Here is a 13,674-nt window from a genome sequence, read left to right on the forward strand (position 1 = left end):
AAATTTGCATATTAAAACTTGGGAGACTAAAAATATCATCTTCATTAAGCGTAGCATCCCCAAGCTTGGGACAAACATTAATTGCAGCAAATATATTCTCAAAAACATCATCTTCATCAAACATAGCATCCCCAAGCTTGGGCCTTTTCATATCATAAGCATAATCACTCTCATAATTAATAGTATGGATAGCACCAATAGTATAGCAATTATCATATTCGTCCAAGCAAGTGCCAAAAAGATTTTCAAGATCATAAGAAGTATCATTATCTTCCACTATTATATTTTCATGAGGCACAATAGTAATAGGAGCAGCATTATTTGGGAGAGATATCTTTTTACCTCTCTTCCTTTTTCTTTTCTTCTTCTTCATCACATCATGTGTGGGTTCAATCCTCTTTTTGGAGCTCCTTATTAATGAGATTGATTGAATAGGAAGCTCCTCCTCGTTACCTGATTCATCATAAGAAATAATAGAAGGATATTGGGAAGTATCTTACCTTTCATTAGTATTCTATTCATCTTCTATTTGCTTTCTTTTCTTTATGTAACTGGCAATATAAGGATTTTCAACGCAATTCACCGCACAATACATATAAATTTCTTCTAGATCAAAATCAAGAAGTTTATAACGGGCAAATTCTGGAAGATGCTTAGTTATACGTTTCATTTCTTCATAACCCCAGAGAAAACTAAGTTCATTATGATGTGCAAGGGAAATCAAGTCATCACAATTTTTGGACACGATACGATCATGAAACAATTTGCATTGGGTATTGAAATGATCATGTCCATTGCAAAGCTCACAAGTATGGCCAATATAATTTAAATTTTTAGCACATTCATCTAGCTCTTCTTGCAACAATTTAGTTTCTAAGTACTTATGCCTCTTGCAATATCTATCTTCCCTATTTGGTGTGTACTTACAGACCCAATGTACTCCACAAAAATTGACATGTTTATAGGAGACATTTTCATCATAACTAGTGCAATCATCATTAGTATCATGGATATTCAAAGAATTCGTACTAACAACATTGCAATCATGCTCATCATTCACATATTGAGTGCCAAACATTTTATAGATTTCTTCTTCTAGCACTTGAGCACAATATTCCTTTCCATCATACTTACGAAAGATATTAAAAAGGTGAAGCGTATGAGACAAACTCAATTCCATATTTTTGTAGTTTTCTTTTATAAACTAAACTAGTGATAAAACAAGAAACTAAAAGACTCGATTGCAAGATCTAAAGATATACCTTCAAGCGCTAACCTCCCCGGCAACAGCGCCAGAAAAGAGCTTGATGTCTACTACACAACCTTCTTCTTGTATATGTTGTTGGGCCTCCAAGTGCAGAGGTTTGTAGGACAGTAGCAAATTTCCCTCAAGTGGATGACCTAAGGTTTATCAATCCGTAGGAGGCGTAGGATGAAGATGGTCTCTCTCAAGCAACCCTGCAACCAAATAACAAAGAGTCTCTTGTGTCCCCAACACACCCAATACAATGGTAAATTGTATAGGTGCACTAGTTCGGCGAAGAGATGGTGATACAAGTGGTATATGGATGGTAGATAAAGGTATTAGTAATCTGAAATTATAAAAACAGCAAGGTAACTAATGATAAAAGTGAGCGTAAACGGTATTGCAATGCTAGGAAACAAGGCCTAGGGTTCATACTTTCGCTAGTGTAAGTTGCCTGAACAATAATAACATAATTGGATCACATAACTATCCCTCAACATGCAACAAAGAGTCTCTCCAAAGTCACCCATAGCAGAGAACGAACGAAGAGATTATGTTAGGGTACGAAACCACCTCAACGTTATTCTTTCCAATCAATCCGTTGGACTATTCCTATAAGTGTCACAAACAGCCCTAGAGTTCATACTAGAATAACACCTTAAGACACAAATCAACCAAAACCCTAATGTCACCTAGATACTTCAATGTCACCTCAAGTATCCGTGGGTATGATTATACGATATGCATCACACAATCTCATATTCATCTATTCAACCAACACATAGAACCTCAAAGAGTGCCCCAAAGTTTCTACCAGAGAATCACGATGAAAACGTGTGCCAACCCCTATGCATAGGTTCATGGGTGGAACCCGCAAGTTGATCACCAAAACATACATCAAGTGAATCACGTGATATCCCATTGTCACCACAGATACACACAGCAAGACATACATCAAGTGTTCTCAAATCTTTAAAGACTCAATCCGATAAGATAACTTCAAGGGGAAAACTCAATCCATTACAAGAGAGTAGGGGGGAGAAACATCATAGGATCCAACTATAATAGCAAAGCTCGTGATACATCAAGATCGTATCACCTCAAGACCACAAGAGAGAGATCAAACACAAAGCTACTGGTACATACCCTCAGCCCCGAGGGAGAAATACTCCCTCCTCATCAAGGAGAGCACCGGGATGATGAAGATGGCCACCGGGGAAGGATTGCCCCCTCCGGCAGGGTGCCGGAACGGGTCTAGATTGGTTTTCGGTGGCTACGGAGGCTTCTGGCGGCGGAAGTCCCGATCTAATCTTTTTTCTGGAAGTTTTAGGATACGTAGGTATATATGGGTGCAGGAAGTACGTCGGTGGAGCTTCGGGGGCCCCACGAGGCAGGGGGCGCGCCCCCCACCCTCGTGAGCACCTCCCTTGGCTCCTGACGTGGGGTCCAAGTCCATCCGGTAGCTTTCCTTCCGAAAATAACTTCTTCGGTTGATTTCGTTCCATTTCGACTCCGTTTGATATTCCTTTTCTTCGACACACTGAAATAGGCAAAAAAACAGCAATTCTGGGCTGGGCCTCCGGTTAATAGGTTAGTCCCAAAAAGAATATACAAGTGGATAATAAAGCCCAGTATTGCCCAAAATAGTAGATAACATAGCATGGAGCAATCAAAAATTATAGATACGTTGGAGACGTATCAGTGGCCTCTGGAGCCTTGTCGCAGGCCAGCTCCTCCTCTCGCGCCTTGGCCACCGCGTCCGCCTGTGCCTTGGCCGCCGTGTCGGCCTCCGCCCGTGCCGCATCTGCCGCCTCCACCTCTGCCCGGGCCGCGGCATCCCGCTCCTGCTGCACCTCCCGCACATTCCCCTCTGTCGCCTCCCGAAGGGCGGCGACCAGGTCCATGCGGTGGGCCTCTTCGGGGCCGCCTGCCGCCCTAATCACCGAGGCAGACGAGGCCCGCGACACAGAAAGCGGAGCCCTGCACGTCATGGCAAACGAAGCTAAAGAGTTGGCAGGGAGAAAAGCAAACACAAGACAGAAGTTCACAAGGAAAGAAAAGCCAGGACAAAAATAATCAAGCCAAAAGCGGCCAAGACACTTACGCACACACCATTGGGCGCTGCTTCGGGCCCTTTTGGATGGTGGCCGCCTTCGCAGCCTCTTGCCGCTTGGTCGCAGCAACCGTGGACTGGGCCTTCTTGGGCGGCCAGTGATAACCCACAAGTATAGGGGATCGCAACAGTTTTCGAGGGTAAAGTATTCAAGCCAAATTTATTGATTCGACACAAGGGGATCCAAAGAATATTCTCAAGTATTAGCAGCTGAGTTGTCAATTCAACCACACCTGGAAACGTAATATCTGCAGCAAAGTGTTCAGTAGCAAAGTAATATGATAGTAGTGGTAACGGTAGCAAAAGGTAATGATAGCAAAAGTAATGTTTTTGGTATTATTTAGTGATTGTAACAATAGCAATGGAAAAGTAAACAAGCGAAGAACAATATATGGAAAGCTCGTAGGCAATGGATCGGTGATAGAGAATTATGCGGGATGCGGTTCATCATGTAACCGTCATAACCTAGGGTGACACAGAACTAGCTCCAATTCATCAATGTAATGTAGGCATGTATTCCGAATATAGTCATACGTGCTTATGGAAAAGAACTTGCATGACATCTTTTGTCCTACCCTCCTGTGGCAGCGGGGTCCTAGCGGAAACTAAGGGATATTAAGGCCTCCTTTTAATAGAGTACTGGACCAAAGCATTAACACATAGTGAATACATGAACTCCTCAAACTACGGTCATCACCGGTAAGTATCCCGATTATTGTCACTTCGGGGTTAACGGATCATAACACATAATAGGTGACTATAGACTTGCAAGATAGGATCAAGAACTCTCATATATAGATGAAAACATAATAGGTTCAGATCTGTAGTCATGGCACTCGGGCCCTAGTGACAAGCATTAAGCATAGCAAAGTCATAGCAACATCAATCTCAGAACATAGTGGATACTAGGGATCAAACCCTAACAAAACTAACTCGATTACATGATAAATCTCATCCAAACCATCACCGTCCAGCAAGCCTACGATGGAATTACTCACGCACGGCGGTGAGCATCATGAAATTGGTGATGGAGGAAGGTTGATGATGACGATGGCGATGGATTCCCCTCTCCGGAGCCCCGAACGGACTCCAGATCAGTCCTCCCGAGAGGTTTTAGGGCCTGGCGGCGGCTCCGTCTCGTAAAACGCGATGAATCCTTCTCTCTTATTTTTTTTTCTCCTCGAAAGCAAATATATAGAGTTGGAGTCGAGGTTGGAGGAGCTCCAGGGGGGCCCACGAGGTAGGGGGGCGCGCCCCCACCCTCGTGGCTAGGGTGTGGGCCCCATGGTCTTCATCTTTTTCAAGGATTTTTTATTATTTCCAAATAGACGTTCCATGAAGTTTCGGGTCATTTCGAGAACTTTTGTTTCTGCACATAAATAACACCATGGCAATTCTGCTGAAAACAGCGTCAGTCCGGGTTAGTTCCATTCAAATCATGCAAGTTAGAGTCCAAAACAAGGGTAAAAGTGTTTGGAAAAGTAGATACGACGGAGACGTATCAACTCCCCCAAGCTTAAACCTTTGCTTGTCCTCAAGCAATTTAGTTGATAAACTAAAAGTGATAAAGAAAAACTTTTACAAACTCCGTTTGCTCTTGTTGTTGTAAATATGTAAAGCCAGCATTCAAGTGTTCAGCAAAGATTATGAACTGACCATATTCACAATAATGCATAGGTCTCATGTTTACTCATATCAATAGCCTAATCAACTAGCGATAAATAATAATAAATCTCGGATGACAACACTTTCTCAAAACAATCATAATATGATATAACAAGATGGTATCTCGCTAGCCCTTTCTAAGACCGAAAAACATAAATGCAGAGCACCTTTAAAGATCAAGGACTGACTAGACATTGTAATTCATGGTAAAAGAGATCCAGTCAAGTCATACTCAATGTAAACTAACAGTAATGAATGCAAATGACAGTGGTGCTCTCCAGCTGGTGCTTTTTAATAAGAGGATGATGACTCAACATGAAAGTAAATAGATAGGCCCTTCGCAGAGGGAAGCAGGGATTTGTAGAGGTGCCAGAGCTCGGTTTTGAAATAGAGATGAATAATATTTTGAGCGATATACTTTCATTATCAACATAATAACCAAGAGATGGCGATATCTTCCATGCTACACACATTATAGGCGGTTCCCAAATAGAATGGTAAAGTTTATACCCCCCCTCCACCAACAAGCATCAATCCATGGCTTGCTCAAAACAACGAGTGCCTCCAACTAACAAGAGTCCCATGGGGAGTTTTGTTTGCAATTATTTTGATTTGATTTCCACAAAGCATGGGACTGGGCATCCCGGTGACCAGCCATTTTCTTGTGAGTGAGGAGCGGAGTCCACTCCTCTTGAGAATAACCCGCCTAACATGGAAGATACGGACAGCCCTAGTTGATACATGAGCTATTCGAGCATACAAAACAGGATATTTATTTGAAGGTTTAGAGTTTGGCACATACAAATTTACTTGGAACGGCAGGTAGATACCGTATATAGGTAGGTATGGTGGACTCATATGGAATAACTTTGGGGTTTATGGAGTTGGATGCACAAGCATTATTCCCGCTTAGTACAGGTGAAGACTAGCAAAAGACTGGGAAGTGACTAGCTAGAGAGCGACAACAGTCAAGAACATGCATTAAAGTTAATCAACACCGAATGCAAGCATGAGTAGGATATAATCCACCATGAACATGAATATCGTGAAGGCTATGTTGATTTTGTTTCAACTACATGAGTGAACATGTGCCAAGTCAAGTCACTTAAATCATTCAAAGGAGGATACCACCCTATCATACCACATCACAACCATTTTAATAGCATGTTGGCATGCAAGGTAAACCATTATGAGCTCCTAGCTAATCAAGCATGGCACAAGAAACTATGATCTCTAGTTGTCATTGCAAACATGTTTATTCATAATAGGCTAAATCAGGAACGATGAACTAATCATATTTACAAAAACAAGAGAGGTCGAGTTCATACCAGCTTTTCTCATCTCAGTCAGTCCATCATATATCGTCATAATTGCCTTTCACTTGCACGACTGAACGATGTGAATAATAATAATAGTGCACATGCATTGGACTAAGCTGGAATTCCCCAAGCTTAGGCTTTTGGCCTAAGTTGGTCTATGGACACGGCTGGCCTGGCGGATATCCATAGTAATAGTTGGGGTTGTACGGAGATGCAGCGGTATCGGAGTAATGGGCCACGGGTAGGCCAACCCGAGCCCCATGACCTTTCAAGACATCGGGGCAGGCTGCGCCCCTCAAGACCACAGGGCAAAGAGCCGCCTCCTGGGGAGTCTACAGCAAGGCGGCCGACTGCCCGCTCACGGACGAGTCCCAGGGACGACTTCCAGAGAAGCCGGCTTTGGGGAGTCGGCCGGCAACTCCAACAATCCGTGACCTCATCGAGGGGGACGGGGCAGGGGCGTGGCTACAATGAAGCCCACTCCCCGCCCCTTACCAAGGGCAGGCATGGCTACAGCGTGCCGTACTTGGGAAGATCTCCCTGCGGCGTGGCACTGTTGCCCAGCCGGCCCTGACATCAGCACCACTGTACCCGGTCCTGCGCCCACGACGGCTTGTCTGTACGGCCCGGAGGCAGCAGGACCCACCAGCCAGCGAGACCTCGGGAGACGGCGGGAGAATCGCCAGTCGGACCCAACGGGAGTCGGCCCGGGGGAGTCGGCCGAGCCCTCCCCCGGGGCCCACGCGCCATTAATCTAGAAGAGATGGGGAGTGGCCACAGTGATCGCCCGCAAGGCGGCGGGGCTGTTGCCACGACCCCATGACCAAGCTTGCGTCATCAGGAGCACGACTACAGTAATCAGCAGCCAGCAAGACCTGCCCGCGGCGGACGCGGCCTATCGGCTCCATACCAGACCAGTCAGCGGGGCCCACCAGTCGGCGGGCCCCAGCAGTCGGCGGAGAAGTCGGAGGTCGGAGAAACTGACGGCTGGGCCCGCGCCCAGTCACCTTACCATTGTACCCCTGGGGGTAGGCCTATATAAACCCCCAGGGCACCCATGCAAAGGGTTGGCATCCAGTAGTTCTAGACCATACCAAATAGAAGGAGGGAGCTAGCCTTGCCCTCTCCTACCACCCGATACACCTCAAGGAGCAACCGTGTAATCACCTGACCATAGTGATCATGCGGAGACCCCGCAGAGCAGCATTAGGGGTGTTATCTCCACGGAGAGCCCTGAAGCTGGGTAAGATTCGCCGGCGTACATGTCTTCGCCTCATCCCGTTTCCAGGCACCGGCGACGTTCTACTCGCCCCCACCATGATAAGCCATCCGTTGGCATATGTCGCACCAAACCCCCGACAAGCGGCTATCGCCTCCTGAGCTGCAGTGCGGCGACGAGCGGCCTCCGCCCTCCTCTCATACTCATCTGCCTCCTCTCTGGTAATAACATATCTTCCTTTTTCCTGATAATCAAAGAAGGCAGGAGCAGGGAGAGTAATACGGACAGCACGGCGTCTGTCAAACATTAAGCGATACTGGAGAGGTGATTCATTCCTCTCAACAAACTGGTGGTGAACCATAGCATTAAAGTCTAGGTAAGCAGGAGGCAATTCAATATCATCATTGCATATGGTTACACCAAGAAAATCAGCTAAGCGGGTTGCATAAATTCCACCAAAGAAATCTCCATTAAATCTATTAAGATGCAATCTACGTGCAACAATGGCACCCAAATTATAAGATTTATCTCCTAACACAGCACTCCTAAGAATACTGAGGTCAGGCACACACATGTGACATGCCTCATCTTTACCATTAATGCATCTACCTATGAAGAGAGCAAAATAATGTCTAGAAGGAAAGTGAATGCTCCCTATGGTAGCTTGTGTTATATCTTTAGATTCCCCCACAGTTATACTAGCAAGAAAATCTCTAAATTCATATTTGCAAGGTTCCCTGACACTACCCCATTGTGGAAGTTTGCAAGCAGTGGTAAAATCCTCTAAGTCCATAGTGTAAGAATTTTCATAAATATCAAACATGATAGTTGGAGAATTACGTGAAAATCAAAATTCGAACCTCCTCACAAAGGAACTAGTGAGATAGTGGTCCTGACGGCATTTTTCTTCCACGAAGCTCACAAGATCAGCGTTATGCAAGTATGCGTTAAATTCTTCCTTAATCCCCGCTCGATCCATGAAGTCCTCTGAAGGCCATTCATAGGGCCGCACTGGAGTGTCCCTTGGTGGCTCATCATCAGCATCACGCATTGCAATGGGCTCTTGTTTCCTTGAAGAGCCACCTTGGTACATTTTCCTAAACATATTTCTTCCTCTGGAAAATTTCTGAAATTTTTAGTAACTTCAAATAAAAGTAAACCAAACTCAACAAAATTGATAGCAACTACTCCTACAAGTGCCTAGAGCCTATATCATGCATCAAAACTACTTGGAACCATATAAGTTTGACATGCAAGCTCAAGAACAGGGTCACCTAAGCAACAAAAATTTGCAATGAATAAAGCACTAGAACAAAAACTAATTGGACCAATGGAGGAGTCACATACCAAGGAACAATCCCCCCAAGCAGTTTTGTGAGAGGTGCTTTGAGCAAGGAGATCGAAAATGGCAGCAAAATGAGCTTGAACTCGTGCATGAGCTGGATATTCGTGTTTGTGGGAGGAAGAAGAAGTGTGTGGGTGCAGGAATAAGTGGAGGAGGGCCACCGTGGGCCCACGAGGCAGGGGGGCGCCCAAGGGGGTAGAGTGCGCCCTCCACCCTCGTGGCCAGGTGGATGCCCCTCCTGTTGTGTTCTCAGTGCCAAATATTCTCAAATATTCCAGAAAAAATCATATTTAAATTTTAGGGCATTTGGAGAACTTTTATTTTCGGGGTATTTTTATATTGCACAGATAAATCAGATAACAGACGGAAAATACTTATTTTTACTTTATTTAATATAAATAACGGAAAGTAAAAGGAGGGTACAGAGAGTTGTGTTTTCTAACTTCATCCATGATCATCAAAAGGAATCCACTAACAAGGTTGATCAAGTCTTGTTAACGAACTCATTCCGAATAACATGGAACCGGAGAAACTTCGAATAACACTATGTTATCTCAACGGGGATATGCACATCGCCAATAATAAGAATATCATATTTCTTCTTGACAGTAGGAAGAGGAAATTCAAAACCTCCAAATATAATCGATGGAATTTTTCCAATAGAGTTGATACTATGAACTTGAGGTTGTTTCCTCGGAAAGTGTACCGTATGCTCATTACCATTGACATGAAAAGTGACATTGCCTTTAGTGCAATCAATAACAGCCCCTGCAGTATTCAAAAAGGGTCTTCCAAGAATCATAGACATACTATCGTCCTCGGGAATATCAAGAATAACAAAGTCCATTAAAATAGTAACATTTGCAACTACAACAGGCACATCCTCACAAATACCGACAGGTATAGTAGTTGATTTATCAGCCATTTGCAAAGATATTTCAGTTGGTGTCAACTTATTGAAATCAAGTCTACGATATAAAGAGAGAGGCATAACACTAACACCGGCTCCAAGATCACATAAAGCAGTTTTAACATAGTTTCTTTTAATGGAGCATGGTATAGTTGGTACTCCTGGATCTCCAAGTTTCTTTGGTATTCCACCTTTAAAAGTATAATTAGCAAGCATGGTGAAAATTTCAGCTTCCGGAATCCTTCTTTTATTAGTAACAATTTCTTTCATGTACTTAGCATAAGGATTCATTTTAAGCATATCAGTTAATCGCATACGCAAAAATATAGGTCTAATCATTTCAGCAAAGCGCTCAAAATCCTCATCAGCCTTTTTCTTGGATGGTTTGGGAGGAAAAGGCATGGGTTTCTGAACCCATGGTTCTCTTTCTTCACCATGTTTCCTAGCAACAAAGTCTTTCTTATCGTAACGTTGATTCTTTGATTGTGGGTTATCAAGATCAGCAGCAGGTTCAATTTCTATATCATTATCATTACTAGGTTGAGCATCATCATGAACATTATTATTAGCATTATCACTAGTTTCGGGTTCATTACCAGATTGTGTTTCAGCATCAGAAATAGAAATATCATTTGAATTCTCAGGTGTATCAATAACAGGTTCACTAGAAGCATGCAAAGTCCTATCATTTTTCTTTTTCTTCCTTTTAGAAGGACTAGGTGCATCTATATTATTTCTCTGAGAATCTTGCTCAATTCTCTTAGGGTGGCCTTCAGGATATAAAGGTTCCTGCGTCATTCTACCAGTTCTAGAAGCCACTCTAACAACATTATCATTATTCTTACTATTCCATTCATTGAGCAAATCATTTTGAGCTTTAAGTACTTGTTCTACTTGAGTGGTAACCATAGAAGCATGTTTACTAATAAGTTTAAGTTCACCTTTGACATTAGCCATATAATCACCCAAGTGTTCAAGCATATTGGAATTGTATTTCAATTGTCTACCAAAATAAGCATTGAAGTCTTCTTGCTTAACCATAAATTTATCAAACTCATCTAAGCATGGGCTAGCAAACTTAGTAAGAGGGATTTCTGCTTTATCATATCTATAGAGAGAATTTACCTTTACTACCTATGTCGGGTTATCAAGACCATGTATTTCTTCAATAGGTAATGGATTAAGATCATATGTTTCTTCAATAGTCGGTAAATTAAGACCATGTATTTCTTTAATAGGAGGTAAATTCTTAACATCTTCAGCTTTAATACCTTTTTCTTTCATGGATTTCTTCGCCTCTTGCATATCTTTAGGACTGAGAAATAGAACACCTCTTTTCTTCGGAGTTGGTTTAGGAATAGGCTCAGGAACTGGCTCAGGAAGTGTCCAATTATTTTCATTTGTCAACATATTATTCGATAGAATTCCAGCTTCATCCGGTGTTCTTTCCCTGAAAACAGAACCAGCACAACTATCTAGGTAATCTCTGGAAGCATCGGCTAGTCCATTATAAAAGATATCAAGTATTTCATTTTTCTGAAGAGGATGATCAGGCAAAGCATTAAGTAACTTGAGAAGCCTCCCCCAAGCTTGTGGGAGACTCTCTTCTTCAATTTGCACAAAGTTGTGTATATCCCTTAAAGCAGCTTGTTTCTTATGAGCAGGGAAATATTTAGCAGAGAAGTAATAAATCATATCCTGGGAACTACACACACAACCAGGATCAAGAGAATTAAACCATATCTTAGCATCACCCTTTAATGAGAACGGAAATATTTTAATGATATAAATTTAGTGAGTTCTCTCATCATTAGTGAACAGGGTAGCTATATCATTTAATTTAGTAAGATGTGCCACAATAGTTTCTGATTCATAGCCATGAAAAGGATCAGATTCAACCAAAGTAATTATATCAAGATCAACAGAGAATTCATAATCCTTATCAGTAACACAGATAGGTGAAGTAGCAAAAGCAGGGTCAGGTTTCATTCTAGCATTAAGAGATTGCTGCTTCCATTTAGCTAATAACCTCTTGAGCTCGTATCTATCTTTGCAAGCTAAAATAGCTAGAGCAGCTTCTTTTTCAAAAACATAACCCTCAGGAATAACAAGTCATTCATATTTATTAGGGGAAGAGTCTTCATTATCACTTTCATCAATATTATCAGATTCAATATTTTCATTCTCTCTAACCCTAGAAAGTTGTTCATCAAGAAATTCACCAAGTGGCACAGTAGTATCAAGCATAGAAGTAGTTTCATCATAAGTATCATGCATAGCAGAAGTGGCATCATCAATAACATGAGACATATCAGAATGAATAGCCGAAGCAGGTTTAGGTGTCGCAAGCTTACTCAAAATAGAAGGTTAATCAAGTGCAGAGCTAGATGGCAGTTCGTTACCTCCCCTCGTAGTTGAGGGATAAATCTTGGTTTTTGGATCTCTCAAGTTCTTCATAATGATAAGAAGATATAAATCCCAAGTGACTCAAAGAATAGAGCTATGCTCCCCGGCAACGGCGCCAGAAAATAGTCTTGATAACCCACAGGTATAGGGGATCGCAACAGTTTTCGAGGGTAGAGTATTCAACCCAAATTTATTGATTCGACACAAGGGGAGCCAAAGAATATTCTCAAGTATTAGCAGCTGAGTTGTCAATTCAACCACACCTGGAAACTTAATATCTGCAGCAAAGTGTTTAGTAGCAAAGTAATATGATAGTAGTGGTAACGGTAGCAAAAGGTAATGATAGAAAAAGTAATGTTTTTGGTATTTTGTAGTGATTGTAACAATAGCAACGGAAAAGTAAATAAGCGAAGAACAATATATGGAAAGCTCATAGGCAATGGATCGGTGATAGAGAATTATGCCGGATGCGGTTCATCATGTAACAGTCATAACCTAGGGTGACACAGAACTAGCTCCAATTCATCAATGTAATGTAGGCACATATTCCGAATATAGTCATACGTGCTTATGGAAAAGAACTTGCATGACATCTTTTGTCCTACCCTCCCGTGGCAGCGGGGTCCTAGCGGAAACTAAGGGATATTAAGGCCTCCTTTTAATAGAGTACCGGACCAAAGCATTAACACATAGTGAATACATGAACTCCTCAAACCACTGTCATCACCGGTAAGTATCCCGATTATTGTCACTTCATGGTTAAAGGATCATAACACATAATAGGTGACTATAGACTTGCAAGATAGGATCAAGAACTCTCATATATTGATGAAAACATAATAGGTTCAGATCTGAAATCATGGCACTCGGGCCCTAGTGACAAGCATTAAGCATAGCAAAGTCATAGCAACATCAATCTCAGAACATAGTGGATACTAGGGATCAAACCCTAACAAAACTAACTCGATTACATGACAAATCTCATCCAACCCATCACCGTCCAGCAAGCCTACGATGGAATTACTCACGCACGACGGTGAGCATCATGAAATTGGTGATGGGGAAGGTTGATGATGGTGATGGCGACGGATTCCCCTCTCCGGAGCCCCGAACGGACTCCAGATCAGCCATCCCGAGAGGTTTTAGGGCTTGGCGGCGGCTCTGTATCGTAAAACGCGATGAATCCTTCTCTCTTATTTTTTTCTCCCTGAAAGCAAATATATAGAGTTGGAGTCGAGGTCGGAGGAGCTCCAGGGGGCCCACGAGGTAGGGGGCGCGCCCTAGGGGGGCAGGCGCGCCGCCCACCCTCTTGGCTAGGGTGTGGTCCCCCTGGTCTTCATCTTTTGCAAGGATTTTTTTATTATTTCCAAATAGACATTCTGTGAAGTTTTAGGTCATTCCGAGAACTTTTGTTTCTGCACATAAATAACACCATGGCAATTCTGCTGAAA

The sequence above is a fragment of the Triticum urartu genome, chromosome 3A, assembly GCF_056163025.1.
Source record: "Triticum urartu cultivar PI428250 chromosome 3A, HENAU_Tu73, whole genome shotgun sequence".
In the NCBI taxonomy this organism is placed as follows: domain Eukaryota; kingdom Viridiplantae; phylum Streptophyta; class Magnoliopsida; order Poales; family Poaceae; genus Triticum; species Triticum urartu.